This window comes from Triticum urartu, chromosome 7, assembly GCF_003073215.2.
Source record: "Triticum urartu cultivar G1812 chromosome 7, Tu2.1, whole genome shotgun sequence".
Lineage (NCBI taxonomy): Eukaryota > Viridiplantae > Streptophyta > Magnoliopsida > Poales > Poaceae > Triticum > Triticum urartu.
The window spans coordinates 282359689-282376647 of NC_053028.1; positions in this window are offsets into that span (position 1 = coordinate 282359689).

Here is a 16959-nt window from a genome sequence, read left to right on the forward strand (position 1 = left end):
CACACAGTCAGTCCCCGCTAGATGTTTCCGTTCGTATGTACATCCCACACAGTCGCTCCAAGGAAAACATTTCCATTCACAGGTACATCACACACAATTTTTCCCGTTAAATCATTTGTGATAGTGTTGCCATTGCACACGATATTAATAATTTTATCGTTTGCGTTATTGAATGCATCACACACGGTGCATACAAAGAAACTATGTGGCAAAGGTTGTCCATCACACACACTTTTTATGTGATGAATGTTTGCGCAAGGTGGCCTAATGAAACAGTTTTCAAGAGAAAGTCGTGTGTGCAGTGGAGATTGATCGCACATGTAGTGGATCCTAGAAATGTTTCTGATCTCCACGTATATCGCAGACGTTTCGCTTTCGCAAACCGTGTGCAGTGTAATCCCTATTTAATCCATAATTAATCCCTAATTTAAAAATCACATGTTATGAATTTGAAAGTAGGCAATCACTTATTTCATATCCAACCATGTTTATTACAAATATAGGTTCAACCACGAATCCATAATTCAATGCACAGGTACATATATGGAAGAACTACAAAAGCACCAAGTAAAGAATGATGCACCACAGTTGTACTAAAGACTATAAAGAGAGAGGCAAAAGACATTCTGGTTGCTGGAGAAGGTGAAGCAGAATGCCCATATTGTGCCCTCCTCCATGCGTAAGGCGCGCACGACTCTAGGCCAACCCCTTGTGATGGATGCCCGTCCATCCTTCAGTGTCTTCATTAGGACTTCTCGATGCTCATTGTAGTCTGGATGAAATACTTTAACCTTCATTGCATGTCCACCAATCATGTACTTTGCGAGGTAATCTTGAGTGAACTGCTTCGGGAACCACTGGGAACGAAAAAGATTCAGACATTGTTGTCTAACAACTCATTACGGGCAGTATAAAGAGAAGGTTGCAGAGTTTGTAGTTACCATCCTACAGCTCACTGTTGTGTTGGATAGAGCATAAACAAATAATTTGCTTGCCACCATTCGTATCTTTTTGCTAATAATCCTTATCAGTTTCCTCACTTGATGCTTGTTCATCAATATCTCATTGCCCCATACGCAAAAAGGGTCGATGCGTGGATCCTTGCCAAGGGCATATGTACCTACAAGCAACAAGTCAATATTAGAAGCTAACTAGTGTCCAGGCCTGGATCTATATGCACTACATTATGGAACGACGGGGGAGTACAAGCCGAGGGATGAAGCTAACCTCGGTGGAAAATGGTGGCCATTCCCATTGTTGTCCTGCATAAGTAGTGGAAAGGCATGATAAGTACAGCAATCTTAACATCAAACAATTATAAGAAAGGTAAACAACATCATCTCCAAAATGATAGCTTGAATGTGTTGGTTTCAGCATGATGTTAAAGCAGATATAAAATGGAAGGCAATGTTACCGACAGCAGGCTTAACAACCATCAAATATTGCAATTCAAATTGGTATTGTTGAAAATGAATAGAACGTAGGTAATGCTTAAACATCACACAGGATAAATGTGTAAAACTAAAAATAAAGGGCATGTGTTAACTACACCAGGAATAACTGGAACCAAATATAGCCGTTCAAACTGGTATTGATGTAGTCGAGCGGCACAGTTCTGACTTGCACATAACGAACCACACATTGTGAATGACTGAAATAAACAAGGCATAAATGACTAGTATAACAACCAAATATAGCCATTGAAAACTGGACAGAGTCTCACTGCAACCAACCTAACAAGCATATACAAATAAATAGGGAATATGCTTGAAAACTGGACAAATGCTCACTGCAACCAACCTAACAAGTAGATAAAGATAAACAAGGCATCTGCTTTATAACTAGAGAAATGCTAAAAAAAGCAACCTAACAACCAAATACAGATAAACAAGGCATCAGCTTGATAACTGGACAAATGCTAAAAAAGTAACCTATCAACCAAATACAGATAAACAAGGCATCTGCTTGATAACTAGACAAATACTCACTGCAAGCAAACTAAGAACCAAATACAAATAAACAAGGCATCTGCTCGATAACTGAAAAATGCTCACTCCAACCAACCTAACAGCCAAATACAGATAAACAAGGCATCTACTCACTATAAACAACCAAATATAGCCATTCATGAAACTAAAGTGGACACTTCATACTTAAACATCACATAGACCTATTGAACAATACATTTTTGCATAACTGAAATAATTAAACATGGCACAGTTAAAGCATCGCAAATGCTACTACCACAAAAGGTACGGGTTGGCAAGCTAGAAAAGGTAATATTTGCTGATAGAATGTTGCCTCACATTTCATGGACGGGATCCTTCCAGTTGGAAGAGCACAGACCCATGGTGCGCTCTCTGATGTCACAGATGGGCTGTTTCACCTTGGAAGAACCTTCATGGGTGCCATCCTCGTGGTCGTGGTCGATGAGATTTGACTTGGCAATTGAGGATCCCAAGCCGCCGCCGTAGAACGTGTCCTTCATAAGTGACAAAATGGGCTCGATGGCGTATAAAGCTCGCAAATCCTTGACCTCTTGCCGGAGGAGATCAGCGGCAGGGCCGTCGAAGAGATCAACGGCAGTTGAACCATAGGGGTTGGGGATGGACCACTTAACCTGTGACTTGGCCCGCGTGAAGCCGTCAGTGTGGACGAGCTTGACGTCATAGCCAGCTTTCCCGAGATACAATAATACGCTAGCCCGCTGACATGAAGCCTTCGGCATGGCAACCTAGTCAACGTCTCCGCCGGCTTCCGCGGTGACGTGTTGCTCCGGGATCGACAGGTCGGGGCGAACGGCGGCCACCTCGCCAACGTCCGTTGGAGAGGCCATGATAAACCTTTTCTTGGCCGAACGCTCGTCGGGCTCCCCGGGATACGTGATCGAGCTTAGGTTGTGACATTCTAGAGAAGGGGATGTGGATCTTGCGGGGAGGGACACCGCAGGCCTCATCTAAAAACTCGGGGGAGTGACGCGACGGTATGGGAATCATTTGATAACCTAAACTTTATTATCTAAGCTAGGAGGAATGGGCAGACCGGCAGGGTTGGCGGCGGTGCCGGCAGTGGCCGCAAGCTAGGGTTCAAAGGGGGGAGGGGGCGGGTGCGGGACTGTGGAGGGGGTGGTGTTTGAGGATACGCCGCGACTACCGAAGATTTTAGAAATGGTTGGTGGAGATGGTGGTGGATGAGGGAGGGCGACGGTTCAAATGCCTTGGCCTCGGCTGCTAATATTGAAGATGCGGGGCGGGAGTGCCCAAGATCGCGCACGGTCCAATAACAATATGCGTGTATGATAATAAGGAAAAGTGGCACGAATCCGCCGATTTTTGCAACGCTCAAGGTGGGTAGTTTGTTTTTTATATTTCTAGCTAGCTGGTATATCACACACGGTTCATCCTAATTTCCAAATAAACTTACCCGCCTTTAGCTTCCATAGGTGGTGGTTTTACAGCGCACTTAAATCACACACGGTTAAGCCAGTACCTCCACCCTTTGCTAGCGCTTGTGCGGTCTTGGTGATTTAAGTGCACTTGCATCGCACACGGTTGAGACAGTACCTCCACCTTAATTTTCTCGCGCTTGCACGGTCGTGGTGATTCACATCGCACTTGTATCGCACACGGTTTAGATATTATACCCCGTGCCCGTTGAGGATCATCAGAGTCTTTGCAGCAAAATATAACGCTAGGGAGGGTCAAAAGACAGCCACACTAGCATGTGGCCCAAATATATATGAGTGAAAAGGGTGGTATGTGATGTTCAAAATTCCAATGCACAACTTTGACCCCGCGGGCCCATGGTTGGGCGCGTCATTTAAGATCGATGAGAGGAGACATAAGTCAAGAACCACCTGGAAGTGGCCAAATATATGTACGAATATTGGGGATGTTTAAAACGTTAAATACACAATGCATAACTTTGGTGGCACCTGCCTCGCAAACCCAAAAGCACCCTAACAACCACCTAGCTAGGATATATATAATGACATAATGTCGTACCTAGCTAGGATGCTTGTCCCACCACCACCCACTTCGTGTCAGCGGGGAGGATGCATGTAATGATCGATACTTTGGTCATACATGCATGTCGGTATGACCTACCATAAGACGGACTAATGAATCTTTCGTTTGGTCAAATGACAGTTGTTGTTGTCGATAAACCGCTTGGGCCAATAGATTAAACCATCATAAACATCGCACGAGAGGGACCACAAAACCAGCACCTCTTGCATGCGGCCCAAAATGATGTACGTTGGGAAGGGTGATGCGTGTTTTCAATATAGAATAATGTACAATTTAGATGTGGTGCCTACCTCTCGATATAGACAACAACCATGAATGCAAGGTAGTTAAGGACGAGATACGTACACAGGGTTTGATGTAGGTCGAACCCAACAATCCAAGCATATGGGAGGGAATTCTGACAATGCATGAGCTCGAGTTTTGGTTGACCAACATTTGACGGTGCCCGGCCCTAACATGAACTAGGAGGAATTCATTCATGGCAAACACATACCCCTCATTATTGGTCAAAGGGGTGATATATATACACTCGGGGAGCCCACATATATCTGTGTCATCACAAAAAACCGCACAAGGGAGACGTGGTCGATCAGAAGACCCTATATACACTACATGTGGCCCGAAAATATGTCTGGGTACGATGGTGTATGATGTGTTTAAATCACAAATGCACAACTTCGATGGGCCACTCCAGGTACATTACAAACCAAACACCGTACCCGACTCCAAGCCTGGTTCAATACCTATGATGTCAGTTTCCCAACTTCGAGGCGGTAGCGGGGGGGGGGGGGTCATCCCACGCATGCGCTTAAACTTTATTTTGTCTAGCATGGGACACATATTATATCTATACATCTATACACATATATAGTGTGCGAATAACTATGAAAGTTGCTCGTTGGATGAAGCCAATCTGACGGTACAGAGATGGCAAATCCGAGCACTACTGGCCATTGGATATCATCTACATTCCACCAGATTCTGCCGCATGTACAATCTAGAAGACTCCATGGTTGAACTTAAGCATAATGCACAAACCTCTAAACACAAGCACTTCTCCTTTTTTCTCTAGAATCTTCCATAACTTAATTGCCCAAACCTTTTTTTCTAAATGAGTTGTCACTATTTGTTTTTACCTTTACAATGCAAAATTTCATGAATCTTAAAATAGTTTTTTTACAAAACTAATTGATTTTGGATGAGATGAACTATAAGTATTAAATGAACATCTACATCATGCATATATGGGAGAAGAGGCGGGAAACCGATGAGAGGAGTGGCGAGAAACGGTAGCCTGTTTTGAGTGAAAACCTAGTAGAGAAGGAAGCCTGAGCTATGCGACGCATGCGCATAGTGCTTACCCATGTACTACATGTGCTGTCGAAAGGGATCAGGGTTGCCGTTCGATCTGGGATCATCCAACGGTGCACACGTATGATCCGTGGGGATTGGGTTCTGGCCAGTCAGAACGGAAGACTCAGATCGCGCGCACAACCGGGGGGGGATATCATACGGAAACCAACATTCGGTGGAAACTGGTGAAAACCACGGGAAAAAGATGTTTTGAAGTTTCAAAAAAATTTAAAAAATGCGGGATGTTAAGATGATGATGTTTTATTGGCACACAAAATTTGAAGTTGAAACATATTAAGAGATGTGAGCTATGAAAAAGACAAAATCAGTGTTGAATAGTGCCGAATAGTAATGTCACTATTCAGGGCGGAATTTTTTCTTTTTCATAGCTCACATCTCGTAATGTTTTTCAACTTGAAATTTTGTGTTGCAATAAAACATCACCTTATTAACGTCCCACATTTTTTTCAGATTTTTATGAAACTTTAAAATATGGTTTCCATGAAGTTTTCATTGAATATCGGCTTTCGTGAGTGAACCATGTGCTATTTCAAAACATTTCGTGAGAATAATATCGGTTTTTAAATCCCCGTAAATCCAAAACTAAGCTGAAAATCGTGAAACCTGCCATGGTGTCATGACATCGCACTTATATGTCGAGGAATTTTTTTGTCCACTGTGGCGCAAGTTTTATTACAAGCCTCTTACAAACCGGAGCTTCTCTCAAAGAAGCCTCATGGTTCCGATAGGGAAATGTGTCTCCCTTGTGGGCGAAACGTAATCACTACCTCTTTTCACCTTGTATTTTCTTCTACGGGCAACATGGAACGATAGAATATTCGTGCTAAAATTTAAACGTATTCAGGGTTCGTTTGGCCTTTTTATACACTAATTGAGTTTCCTAGGCATTTAATGTCCATAATTCAAATCTGAACTACAAATACATGCTCCAGTTCACCAAAATGGCTAGAAAAATTATACATGTGTCCTTGGGTGCATGTTAGGTCCCATGCCAGGAATGGGAACGAATTACAACCGTACAGCTGTCATGGCTCGTACTCAAACATTTCGAATGTCGGTTTTTAAGTCCCCATAAATCCTAAACTCACCGGAGAATCATCAAAGGTGGCATGCTGTCACGTCATGGCACATATGTGTCGTGGTAAAAACATAGCCAATTTGGGCCAAGCTTTATTACAAACCTCTTACAAATCGGAGCCTGTTGCAAGAACCCTCGTGGTTTCGATAGGGAAACGTGTCCCCTTGTGGGCCAAATGATCACTCCCTCTTCTAGCCTCGTATTTACTTCTACATGCGGCACGGAACAACTGGAGATTCAGGCTGAACTTTGAAATTATTCAGGGTTTGTTTAACCTTTTTATTAGTTTTCTAGGCATTTAATGTCCATCATTCAAATCCAAACTACAAATACATGCTCCAGTGCACCAAAATGACTAGAAAAAACGTACATGCTTCCTTGGGGTGCATGTTTAGGTCCCATGGAACGAATGGAAACGAATTCAGCCATCTTGCCGTCCTGGCCTGGCCACAAACATTGCGAATCTCGGTTTTTAAATGTCTGTAAATCCAAAACTCACCAGGAAATCATGAAACTTGGTATGGTGTCACTAGATGGTATATATAATTGTCCAATTTGGGCGAAGCTATATTACAAGACTTTTACAAACCGGAGCCTGTCGTAACCCTCGTGGTTCCGGTAGGGAAACATGCCCCTCTTGTGGGCGAAAGGATAATCGATGCCTCTTCTCGCCTTGAACTTTGTTTTCTACATGTAACATAGAATAACAGGAGTGTCGGGCTGAAATTTGAAACTGTTCAGGGTTTGTTTGGCCATTGTATATATATTACTAATTACTAAGTTTTCTATGCATTTAATGTAGTCCATAATTCAAATTTGAACTAGAACCACATGCTCAAGTGAAGAAAAATGGGTGGGAAATCGTACATGTGTCACTGGGTGCATGTTTAGGTCTCGTTTAAGGAATGAGAATGAATTACACACTTGTCGTCGTCCTGAAACAATGAGAATCTTGATTTTTAAATCCCAGTAAATAAAAAAGTCACCTAAAGAACATGAAACTTGGCATGGTTTCATGACATGGCACATATTTGCCGTGGTAAGAAAAATCGTCCAGTTTGAGAAGAGGCGCACACATTAGTAGCCAAAGAAGTCCTTTTTGAAAAAAAGCTGACACGTTAATATCACAAATGGTTGTATTATATTTACCGTGTCGAAATTTAACCATACTCGGTGGCGTGCGTGCAACTGTTTGATTAGATGGGACGATCGCGAGAAGTCTGCCGTGCAGCTTCGACGGGACGCGTGCGAGCAGCATGGCCGCCCATGCTCACCGGGAAGCGAGTTCTTTGACCTCCATGCACCAGCCGCCGCCCGCCTCGCTCACAATTTCTCCATTAATGGGTTAATTAAAGCACCTGGACGGAGGGTGTTTGCTTGTGATCCCATGGCAGCATTTGCTTTGTTCGTGTTTTCAACTAGTATTCCGCCCTAATTTAAATTGCCATATAGCGCAACAGATAATATGACCACAAATAAAATGGCAACGGATAATATGACGACAAATTTACAATGGCGCACATAATAATTGTCTTACATATTCCAGATAATTTAAAATGCCACATGCGGCAAATCCCAGAAGACACGGGGGCAAGAGAAGAAGGAAATTGCAGACAACGATCTGGGTCGCTACTGTCTCTACTTGTCGATGGATCGCCGGGCGGCGAAATCCTCTAGCTCCTTCTTCAATTCCTCACGACTTTGCTTGAAAGCAGCCACGAATTCCTCCACCTCATGCTCGCGCTCGATCGGGAGCTTCCTCAAGCCACCCATCAGTTCCTCGACGACCGCTTTTAGTGTCATCTCCGAGGCACTGCTCTGCTCATGCCGCATCTTCCATGCGGCGGCCTCCTCCACCTTCTTGGCGACCAACTTGAGGAGCTTCACATTGTCATCCATGAGTTTCTCGACGAGGCCGGTCGCCTTGTCAACCGAGGCATCAATGATCTTGATCATCTTCATGAAGCCGTCGACCAGCTCTTGTTGCATAGTGATGCCAGCGGGAATACCATCATCGTCGGCAAAGGACTTTAGGAACGCCGGCTCGTCACGATGGCCGATGCCGCGAATGCGCTTGTGAGAGCCCTCGTGTGCCCATGAGAGCTCGTTCGAGGGCTCCGTAGTGCGCCCAGACATCTCTGTTACAGCTACGGCTTCGCGATGGGACCTCTCTAGTGCTTCTGCGGCCTTGGTCTTTGCTGCCTGGTTATATGCCCACCCTAAACTCCTCCTACCGGTCATGGCGGAACGATTTGACAGAGAAAACTAGTTTTGTGGGTGATGAGGAGAGGAACTATGAAGTAATTTTCGAGTGGGTAGTTTTTATAGCCCAGTGCTAAGTGTGAACACATATTAGTTTGAGAGGTGTGAACAGATTTGCAATTACTTATTGCGTTGTAATCAGCAATGTGACGAGAAACAAGGTCAAAATTTATTGATGGCAGAAGGTTGACCGCGTGGTTGCTCGCCGTTGAGGCAATGTTACAATGGCAACTGTTAATAATTCTTAATAATCGTCTTACCTATTCAGGATAATTTAAAATGCCAAATGCAGCAAGGCCCAGAACACTCACGACCTACATATGCATACAATTATAATAAAATATAAGCTAAAAGGCTGAGTTGGCGGCCTTCCGATGATGGTCTTCTCGGACTCCATGATCAGCATAGCACCCTTGCGGCTGTGTGCGATACTCCTAGCCACCGCAAGCAACTAGTTTGCATTTTTCTACACACAGAATCGCACTTCAACTAACTGTATTAACCGCCTGTGTTGTAAATTCTCATCACAAATAGTTCATCCGAGTTGGCTGTTTGCCACGTATCACACACATATTGTTAAGTTGAACCGTTTCTGTTGCATTCGCTAATCGAAAACAGTTCGTCCGAGTGAACCGTATGCCTTAAATGACACACACCTTGATGTGGCTAACTATTTATGTTGCACTCCCTAATAGCAAACGGTTCATCGGAGCGAACTGTATGTCGTATATCGCACACACATTGATATGGCTGCCATTTCTGTTGTTCTGCATCATTGCAAACAATTCTGTCGGCGTTCTGGGAACGGGGGTCCCCAGACTTGCCTGCCTGCGGCCTGTGGCGTGGCTCAAAGGGGGCCCAGTGCGGCCCATTTTCACCAACACAAACCCAAGACCCTCGCGAGGGGCCAAGCCTCGCAGGGCGGACGACGCAGAGCATCCTCAGGCGCGGCCTCGTCAGGCTGGCTCACGAGGAGGCGGAGAGATCAAGGCGGGGTACCTCACGAGGTGCCCGTGACACAAGCCATGACGACCGGGGGCGCCAGGCGGGTGCCAGCCCGCGTAGTGTCCTCCCTTCCTCTTTGGTGCAAAGGGGGCAAGCGCAGCCGCGGAGTACCGAGGCATCAGGCAAAAGTTGCCATTTCGGTGCTACGAGACCAAGACCAGGAGGACTACGAGATGGAGGTCATCGTGGAGCCCATGACGGCGTCATCACCAGAGCTTTGCACAGGAGAAGACTACTTTTGTCAGGATAGTTGATACTAGCTGTCCCCCTTCAAATTAGCCCACCATTGTTGGCTCCCTTCCCGCTTGATATTTGGGAAGAGGACCAGGGCCTCTATAAATAGGACCAACCACCCACAGAGCAAAGGAGGCCAGAGGGATCGAAGGATAGAGAAGATCAGGTAGAGAGAGAGAGAAGGGTGACTGAGCTCCTCCCAGTAGTTCAGCGCCCCAGCCAAGAACAGACCCTCGCGAGGCTGTTCTTCCTTGTATTGTTCATCATCATCAGCCCAGGAGGCAATCCACCACACCACACACTAGAGTAGGGTATTACACCACAACGGTGGCCCAAACCAGTATAAACCTTGCGTCTCTTGTGCTGTTCTTTCTGTAGTTTAGATCTTGCCAAGGCGGAGGGGTGCAGGTAGGTAGGAGGCGAAATCTCCGCGCGCACCCCAGTGTTCGAACCTCAAGGGTCTACCGGAACCCGAAATCCGACATTTGGCGCGCCAGGGAGGGGTGCGCCGGAATCCACCTTCTACCGCTTCACGCCCCGTCGCGTCGTCATCACCATGTCCGGCGACCAGGCGGGCAACCCAGATCCGTGGGCGGCGTGGCCCGCCCGCGCAGAGCCGCTTGCCTCGGGCGACCCCGTGCCCCAGGCAGCTCGCGGTCCGCAGGGCGCTGCGGGCCGCGGGCAACGCGGACAGGCTCCGGCAGCTCTCACACCGCGGCAGGCGCGGTTGGCAGCAAGGGCCTCCACTCACGCCGCGACCACGACACCGTACACCCGCAGGGAGCAGGCGAACTCGAGGGCCGCGCTCACAGTGGCCCGAGAGCTGCTGCAATGCAGGCTGCTGGAGGGCGGCCACGACGTGCTGCTGGAGCGAGTGGCAGAGCTCCTCGGCTTCGCCGCCTCGGGGGCTCACCCCTTCTCCACCCAGCTCCCAACTCAGGCCCAGGGCGGCCCACGCGGGGGCGCTACACGCGCCCGCGGGCTCCAAGGCTACTCCAATGCCAGCAAAGCTGTCAGCGCCGGACCGGCGGCGGCGCTGACCCTGCTCCCAGTCCGCGAAGAAGAAGGACTCGACACGACCCGCGACCCCAGTGGACAGCCGCGCTGCCACCCCACGGTGGGCGTGTCTGGCAGGACCGCGTGGCATACGGGGCATTACGGCGTGGCATTCGGGGTGACGGCGCCGGAGGAATACGTGCCCCTCATGATGGACCGAGGACACCCACACGAGAGAGAACAAGGCTCGCTCCTCAACCCAAGCTGGGGGGACGAGGCACCAGAAGCTGAGCCTTTCCGGGAGCCCCAGGACGGTCCCACTGGCCACGATGGTGCCAACGATTATCGGGTACCGCTAATTTTTCAGGAGCAGGCATACGCTAACCATGGATTGCAGGAGGTGCAGGTCGCCACAGCGAGCAGCTGCCCGGCTCCCACAGTCTCCTGCCCCTCGGGAGGAGGGCGCAGGCGGCTGCAGGAGAGGGGCCAGGATCCGACATCACCACCCCGGCATTCGGAGCAAGGTGCTCTCAGGAGGTAGGCCCTCCGCTGGGGAGGTGCCTCAGGGCCTGCCCCCGGTGGAGGACCCGTGGTCGTCGGGGGAACTGCTGGCGACCGCTCTACCCCATCGGCGGCATCCTGGTTTCCGGTCGTCGTTGATGGCACTAGAGTGTGGCGCAAGGCGGGGCCCTCATCTGGCGATATGAAGCAAGGCCAGTACCTGTGAAGCTCGCCGCCCCGTGACACTCTCACGTAATAATGAGTGGGGCTGTACACGCCCCGGAGTCTCAGGGGTGCCGGCCTCAGGCCCTGGGGCTCCCTCCCACGCCCAGTGGCAGCACTTAGCTCCGCGCTGGTGAGAAGACATCCAAGACTAGACTAGGTGCTGGACGCGGCCTTTTGTTTGCTTTTGTCGCTTTTCCGTTGGGTTGCCGCTTTCCCCCGCTGGATTCAAGTTGGATTCGAATTTGAGATTTGCATGTGTTCGGGGAAGGGGTGCTTAGTCTCGTTCGAGCAATTTCTCGTGTTTTGGTTACCGCATCGCCTCAGCTTCCTCCCCTCGCGAGCCCCTCGCGAGCCGGGTCAGGCCTAGCTTGCGCACAGCCCAGACTGCCGCCGACGTGACCTCTCAGGAGGGTGTTTTACTGCAGATCCTACGAACCCAATCAGGGAACACTCGAAACACCACAACCCCCCGCGGGCTGCCTCAGGGCCAGCATGGGACAAAGGTAAACTAGCTGACCAGCGCGTCGCTTGGGCCAACCACTTGGCGCAGGCGCATGGGCACTGTAGCGTCTACTAATACGATAGAACACAAGTTTTACATAAGGGGCTCCCCCTCCAAAATGCTCTCACTGCAATCAGGCCAAAACCTGAGTTCTATTCATGCAGGGTAAGGAAGTAGGAGCGATGCACAATCAGTCGGATGAATCCCCCAATGCGTTCTCAAGGACACCACCTGTGCCATTCCTGGCGTCGCTGAACTCGCCATCGCTGTCCGCGTCGCCGCCAGCGGCATCAGGGCCGTTCATCACGCCGCCCTCGTCGGCCGCCACGATCGCGTCGTCGTTGTCTAAAGCGAAGGCCCTGATAAGAGCGTCCACATTGTCCTCCACCCAGTGCGCCAGGTCGCCTCGGACGGCCTGGGGGACTGGGGCGATGGCGGCGTCAAAATCGAAGTAGGGATCCATGTTCTGGAGGTGGCTGAAGATGCGAGAAAAGGCGCGCCCAAGCAGGCCGCGGCTCCTCTCCTCCACCAACCTGCCAGCCCTGACCGACCGCGCCTCCAGCTGCGTCACCACGTCAGTGAAGAACTGAAGATTGCCAGCATAGTTGACTGCGTGCGGCTCGCCAACAGCCGCCTCGCGGATGTTGCCCAAGGCTGCGTTGGCTCTCTCCCGGAGCGTGGCAAGCATGGGGCCGTGCTCATGCTCCAGGAACCGCCGCTGACGAATCTCGTCCACGTTCTGGCCCGTGACGACATCAGCCTCCTCCACCCGCTGGCGGAGAAGGAACACCTCGGCCTGGGAAGCGGTTAGCTCACCTTGCGCCACCTCAAGAGCGGCCCGGAAAGCGTCGGCCCGCCGCGTCGCCTCCTCCAGCTTGGCCCTCAAGGCAGCAGTCCTGCCTTCAGCTTTGGCCCGGATCAACCCCAGCTTCTCGTCGAACTCGTGCTCGAGGTTCAAATGCGCCATCGGCACTCGACGTCCGACCTCCTCCAGGACACGGGCTTCCCGTGCGGCAACATCATCCTCCGCCTGCGTCACCAAGTGCTCCCTCGTCTCTAGACGCTCGTACTCACGGGTGCGTTCGGCGGCTTCCAGCGTCAGCGCCTCCTCACGCTTCTAGAGCTCTGTTGAGTCACCGGAGGCCACCCTCATCGACGCGAGAGCTGCCTCGCGCAGCTCCACCTGTTCCTCCAGTGAGTGGCACCAGGCCAGGAGCTCCCGAGCCCACTCCTCCGCCGCCGTTCGCCGCCGGTCAGCTTCCCGAGCCTCCTCAGCGGCCCAAGAGCGGGCCTCCCGAGAGTCCACCAGTGACGCCTTGGCCTCTGCGTCGTCAAGATCGCGCTGACGGCGCGCAAGGACGATGGCGCCCTCCAGCTCGCGCCTCTCTGCAGCCAGGCGCAGGCCCTCGGCCTCGAGGCGTGCGTCTTCACCGGCAAGCTCCTCTCCAAGCAGGCTTACCGCGTCAGCCGCCCTTCGAAGGAATCCTTGGCAGAGAGCGCAACGCTCCCGAGCACGCTCGAGCACGTCCTCCACACCATCATCTGCCCCAAGCAAGCGCCGGGGGCCGCGAGCTAGGACTCCCCCTCCGGGCTGGGGGCTGGCACCCTCGCGACGGCCGGGCACGCCGCGTCAGAAGCCCGGCCGGGGGCCAGCCCGTCCCCAGGTGAAGAGCGCAGGAAGTGCCTCAGCCAATTGCAGCCCACGACCAGGCGAGAAGCCCACGGCAGGCTGGCTATGCCATGAGAAGGCCCGCGAAGGATCGCGAGGTGCGCGGGGCCACGATGCGCCTTGGGATGGTTCACCTCGTCAGTCGCCCTCACCACAAGGGCACCACTGCTTGGAGCGCTTGAGGACAGTGGAGGGGGCGAAGCCAAGAGGGACGGCTCCTCAGCTGTCTCCGCAAGCTCGGCTGGAAGGGGCCTGCGGAGCAAGAGTCAGTAAGAGCAACAGAAGGATCGGGAGCTGGGAAAGGAGAAGGCTTACTCATCAGTGGCGAAGTACTTCCTACGCTTCAGCAGGCGACAAGGGTAATCGTCGCCCAGGGCCTCCCTTCTCTTCTGGAGGGCCTAAAAGTCCACGCAGAAGCGGCCTAAGAGTCGGGCGCAGGGATCAACCTGCGACGAAGATGGAGCGTCAAGGCGATCTGCGTCAGGGGCGCCTGCCTGGTGTGCGCCGCCAATCGCCTCGCCAAGAGAAGCCGCCGGAGCCTCGGTGGCCTCTGTCGAAGGCGCAGAGGGCAGCTGCTTGTCACCCTCAGCCTTGGCGGCACGGGCCCCGATAACTGCTTCCTCACGAGCCTTGCCCGGCGCTGTCACCCCGTCGGGAGCCCCCTCGGCCTCTGGCGCCTCATGCCTCCCTGCTCCGCCACCTGAGGAAGAGTCGCCTGGGCCGACTGGAAGGGCAGTCACCACCATTGGGTTCTCACGAGGCCCCTGAAGGCTGGCGGGGCGCGGCCCCCACTCATCGAAGATAGGCATCTACCTCACAAAATCGCCCCCGCTCTGGCAGAGGTACAGCAAGGCCCCTCCCTGCTGGACACTGCCAGGGTTGGGGTCCCCCGTCAGGGTCAAGAGCGCCGTCCTCAGCACTTCAGGCGTCAGGTCCTCTTCCTGGAGCCTCATACGATCATCGCGCCCGCTGAAGGCCCACATCCGGCGGGAGTGGCGCTGGAGAGGAGCGACGCGGCGTAGCAGGAACTCCTTCACCACCTTGGGCGCTGTTGTGCCAAGCGACCTCAAGAACGCGAAGCGGTGCCAGACGAAGACGAGCCGGGGGCTCTCAAGCGTCTCCTGGCCCCAGCCCGAATTGGGGACAACAGGCGAAGTTGGCTCCGACAGCAGGGGGCTGGGCACCCCAGCATCCACATACAGCCACCGCTCGCGGAACCCAGCTGCGGGCAGAGGGAGCTTGAAGTCAATCCCAGAGGCCGCCGTCTCAGGCGCGGCAACGAAGCTCACACACGCCCAACATTGGGTAGGGTCAACAAGGTACAGCGAGAAGAAGTGGCGCAGCAAGGCAACCGAAGGAAGGATGCCCATCATAGCCTCGCAAACAAAGGCGAAGACCGAAAGGAGAGTGATGGATTCAGGACCCAGATGCATCATGTGGATCTGATAATGGGAGAGCACGGCATTGAACAAATCAGAAAAGGGAGGAACCAGACCCGCCCACAGGGTGTCGGCAAAATACGGGACCTCGGTGGCTATCCTGCCGATGGAGAAGTGGGACGCGGGCCAGGCCGTCGTCCTCCTGCATTCATTGAAGATGGTGGACAGAGCCAAGCTGACCTTGCCCAAGCCCTCGGCGGGGGCCGCCAACGGCGGCGGGCAAGGCAGAGACACGGGTTTCTCCCCTCTTTCCTTCTTCGTCGGAGCCATGGCGATGGGAAGGGGGGGGAAGGTTCAAGATTGAGTTGAAAATAGAAACCAGAGTTCGAGCGGAGGAAGGACAGAGGGCGCTCGAGCAACCAAACAGGGGAATGGCTGTGTACGACTACGGGTCCGCCTAGCATGGCGCAAAATAAGGAAGGCATGGGGGAACAGTGCCACCCACGTCCAATCAACCGCCACGCGGCTCCCAAGGCCGCAGGCTGTTAGGGCCTGCCGCGCTTCTCTCTTGCCATTCCGCCTCCATGCACGGCCAAGTCCGGGCGCGCCTTGGGCCCGGGGGCTAATGTCGGCGTTCTGGGAACGGGGGTCCCAAGACTTGCCTGCCTGCGGCCTGCGGCGTGGCTCAAAGGGGGGCCCAGCGTGGCCCATCCTCACCAACACAAACCCAAGACCCTCGCGAGGGGCCAAGCCTCGCGGGGCGGACGACGCGGAGCTTCCTCAGGCGCGACCTCGTCAAGCTGGCTCACGAGGAGGCGGAGAGATCAAGGCGGGGTACCTCACGAGGTGCCCGCGACGCAAGCCATGACGACCGGGGGCGCCAGGCGGGTGCCAGCCCGCGCAATGTCCTCCCTTCCTCTTTGGTGCAAAGGGGGCAAGCGCAGCCGCGGAGTACCGAGGCATCAGGCAAAGGTTGCCATTTTGGTGCAACGAGACCAAGACCAGGAGGACTACGAGACGGAGGTCACCGTGGAGCCCAAGACGGCATCATCACCAGAGCTTTGCGCAGGCGAAGACTACTTTTGTCAGGATAGTTGATACTAGCTGCCCCCCTTCAAAATAGCCCGCCATTGTTGGCTCCCTTCCCGCTCGATATTTGGGAAGAGGACCAGGGCCTCTATAAATAGGACCAGCCACCCACAGAGCAAAGGAGGCCGGAGGGATCGAAGGATAGAGAAGATCAGGTAGAGAGAGAGAGAAGGGTGACTGAGCTCCTCCCAGCAGTTCATCGCCCCAGCCAAGAATAGACCCTCACGAGGCTGTTCTTCCTTGTATTGTTCATCATCATCAGCCCAAGAGGCAATCCACCACACCACACACTGGAGTAGGGTATTACACCACAACGGTGGCCCGAACCAGTATAAACCTTGCATCTCTTGTGCTGTTCTTTCTGTAGTTTAGATCTTGGCGAGGCGGAGGGGTGCAGGTAGGTAGGAGGCGAAATCTTCGCGCGCACCCCAGTGTTCGAACCTCAAGGGTCTGCCGGAACCCGAAATACGACAAGTTCAAACGGGTTAACCATGTGGCCTGAATCACACACGCAACTAAAATCTGAACCGTGTTTTATGCATCCTCCATCGCAAACATTTTGCACCTTTTTTTACGATTTTCATACACCACCGTTTGCGATTACTGCATCGCACACA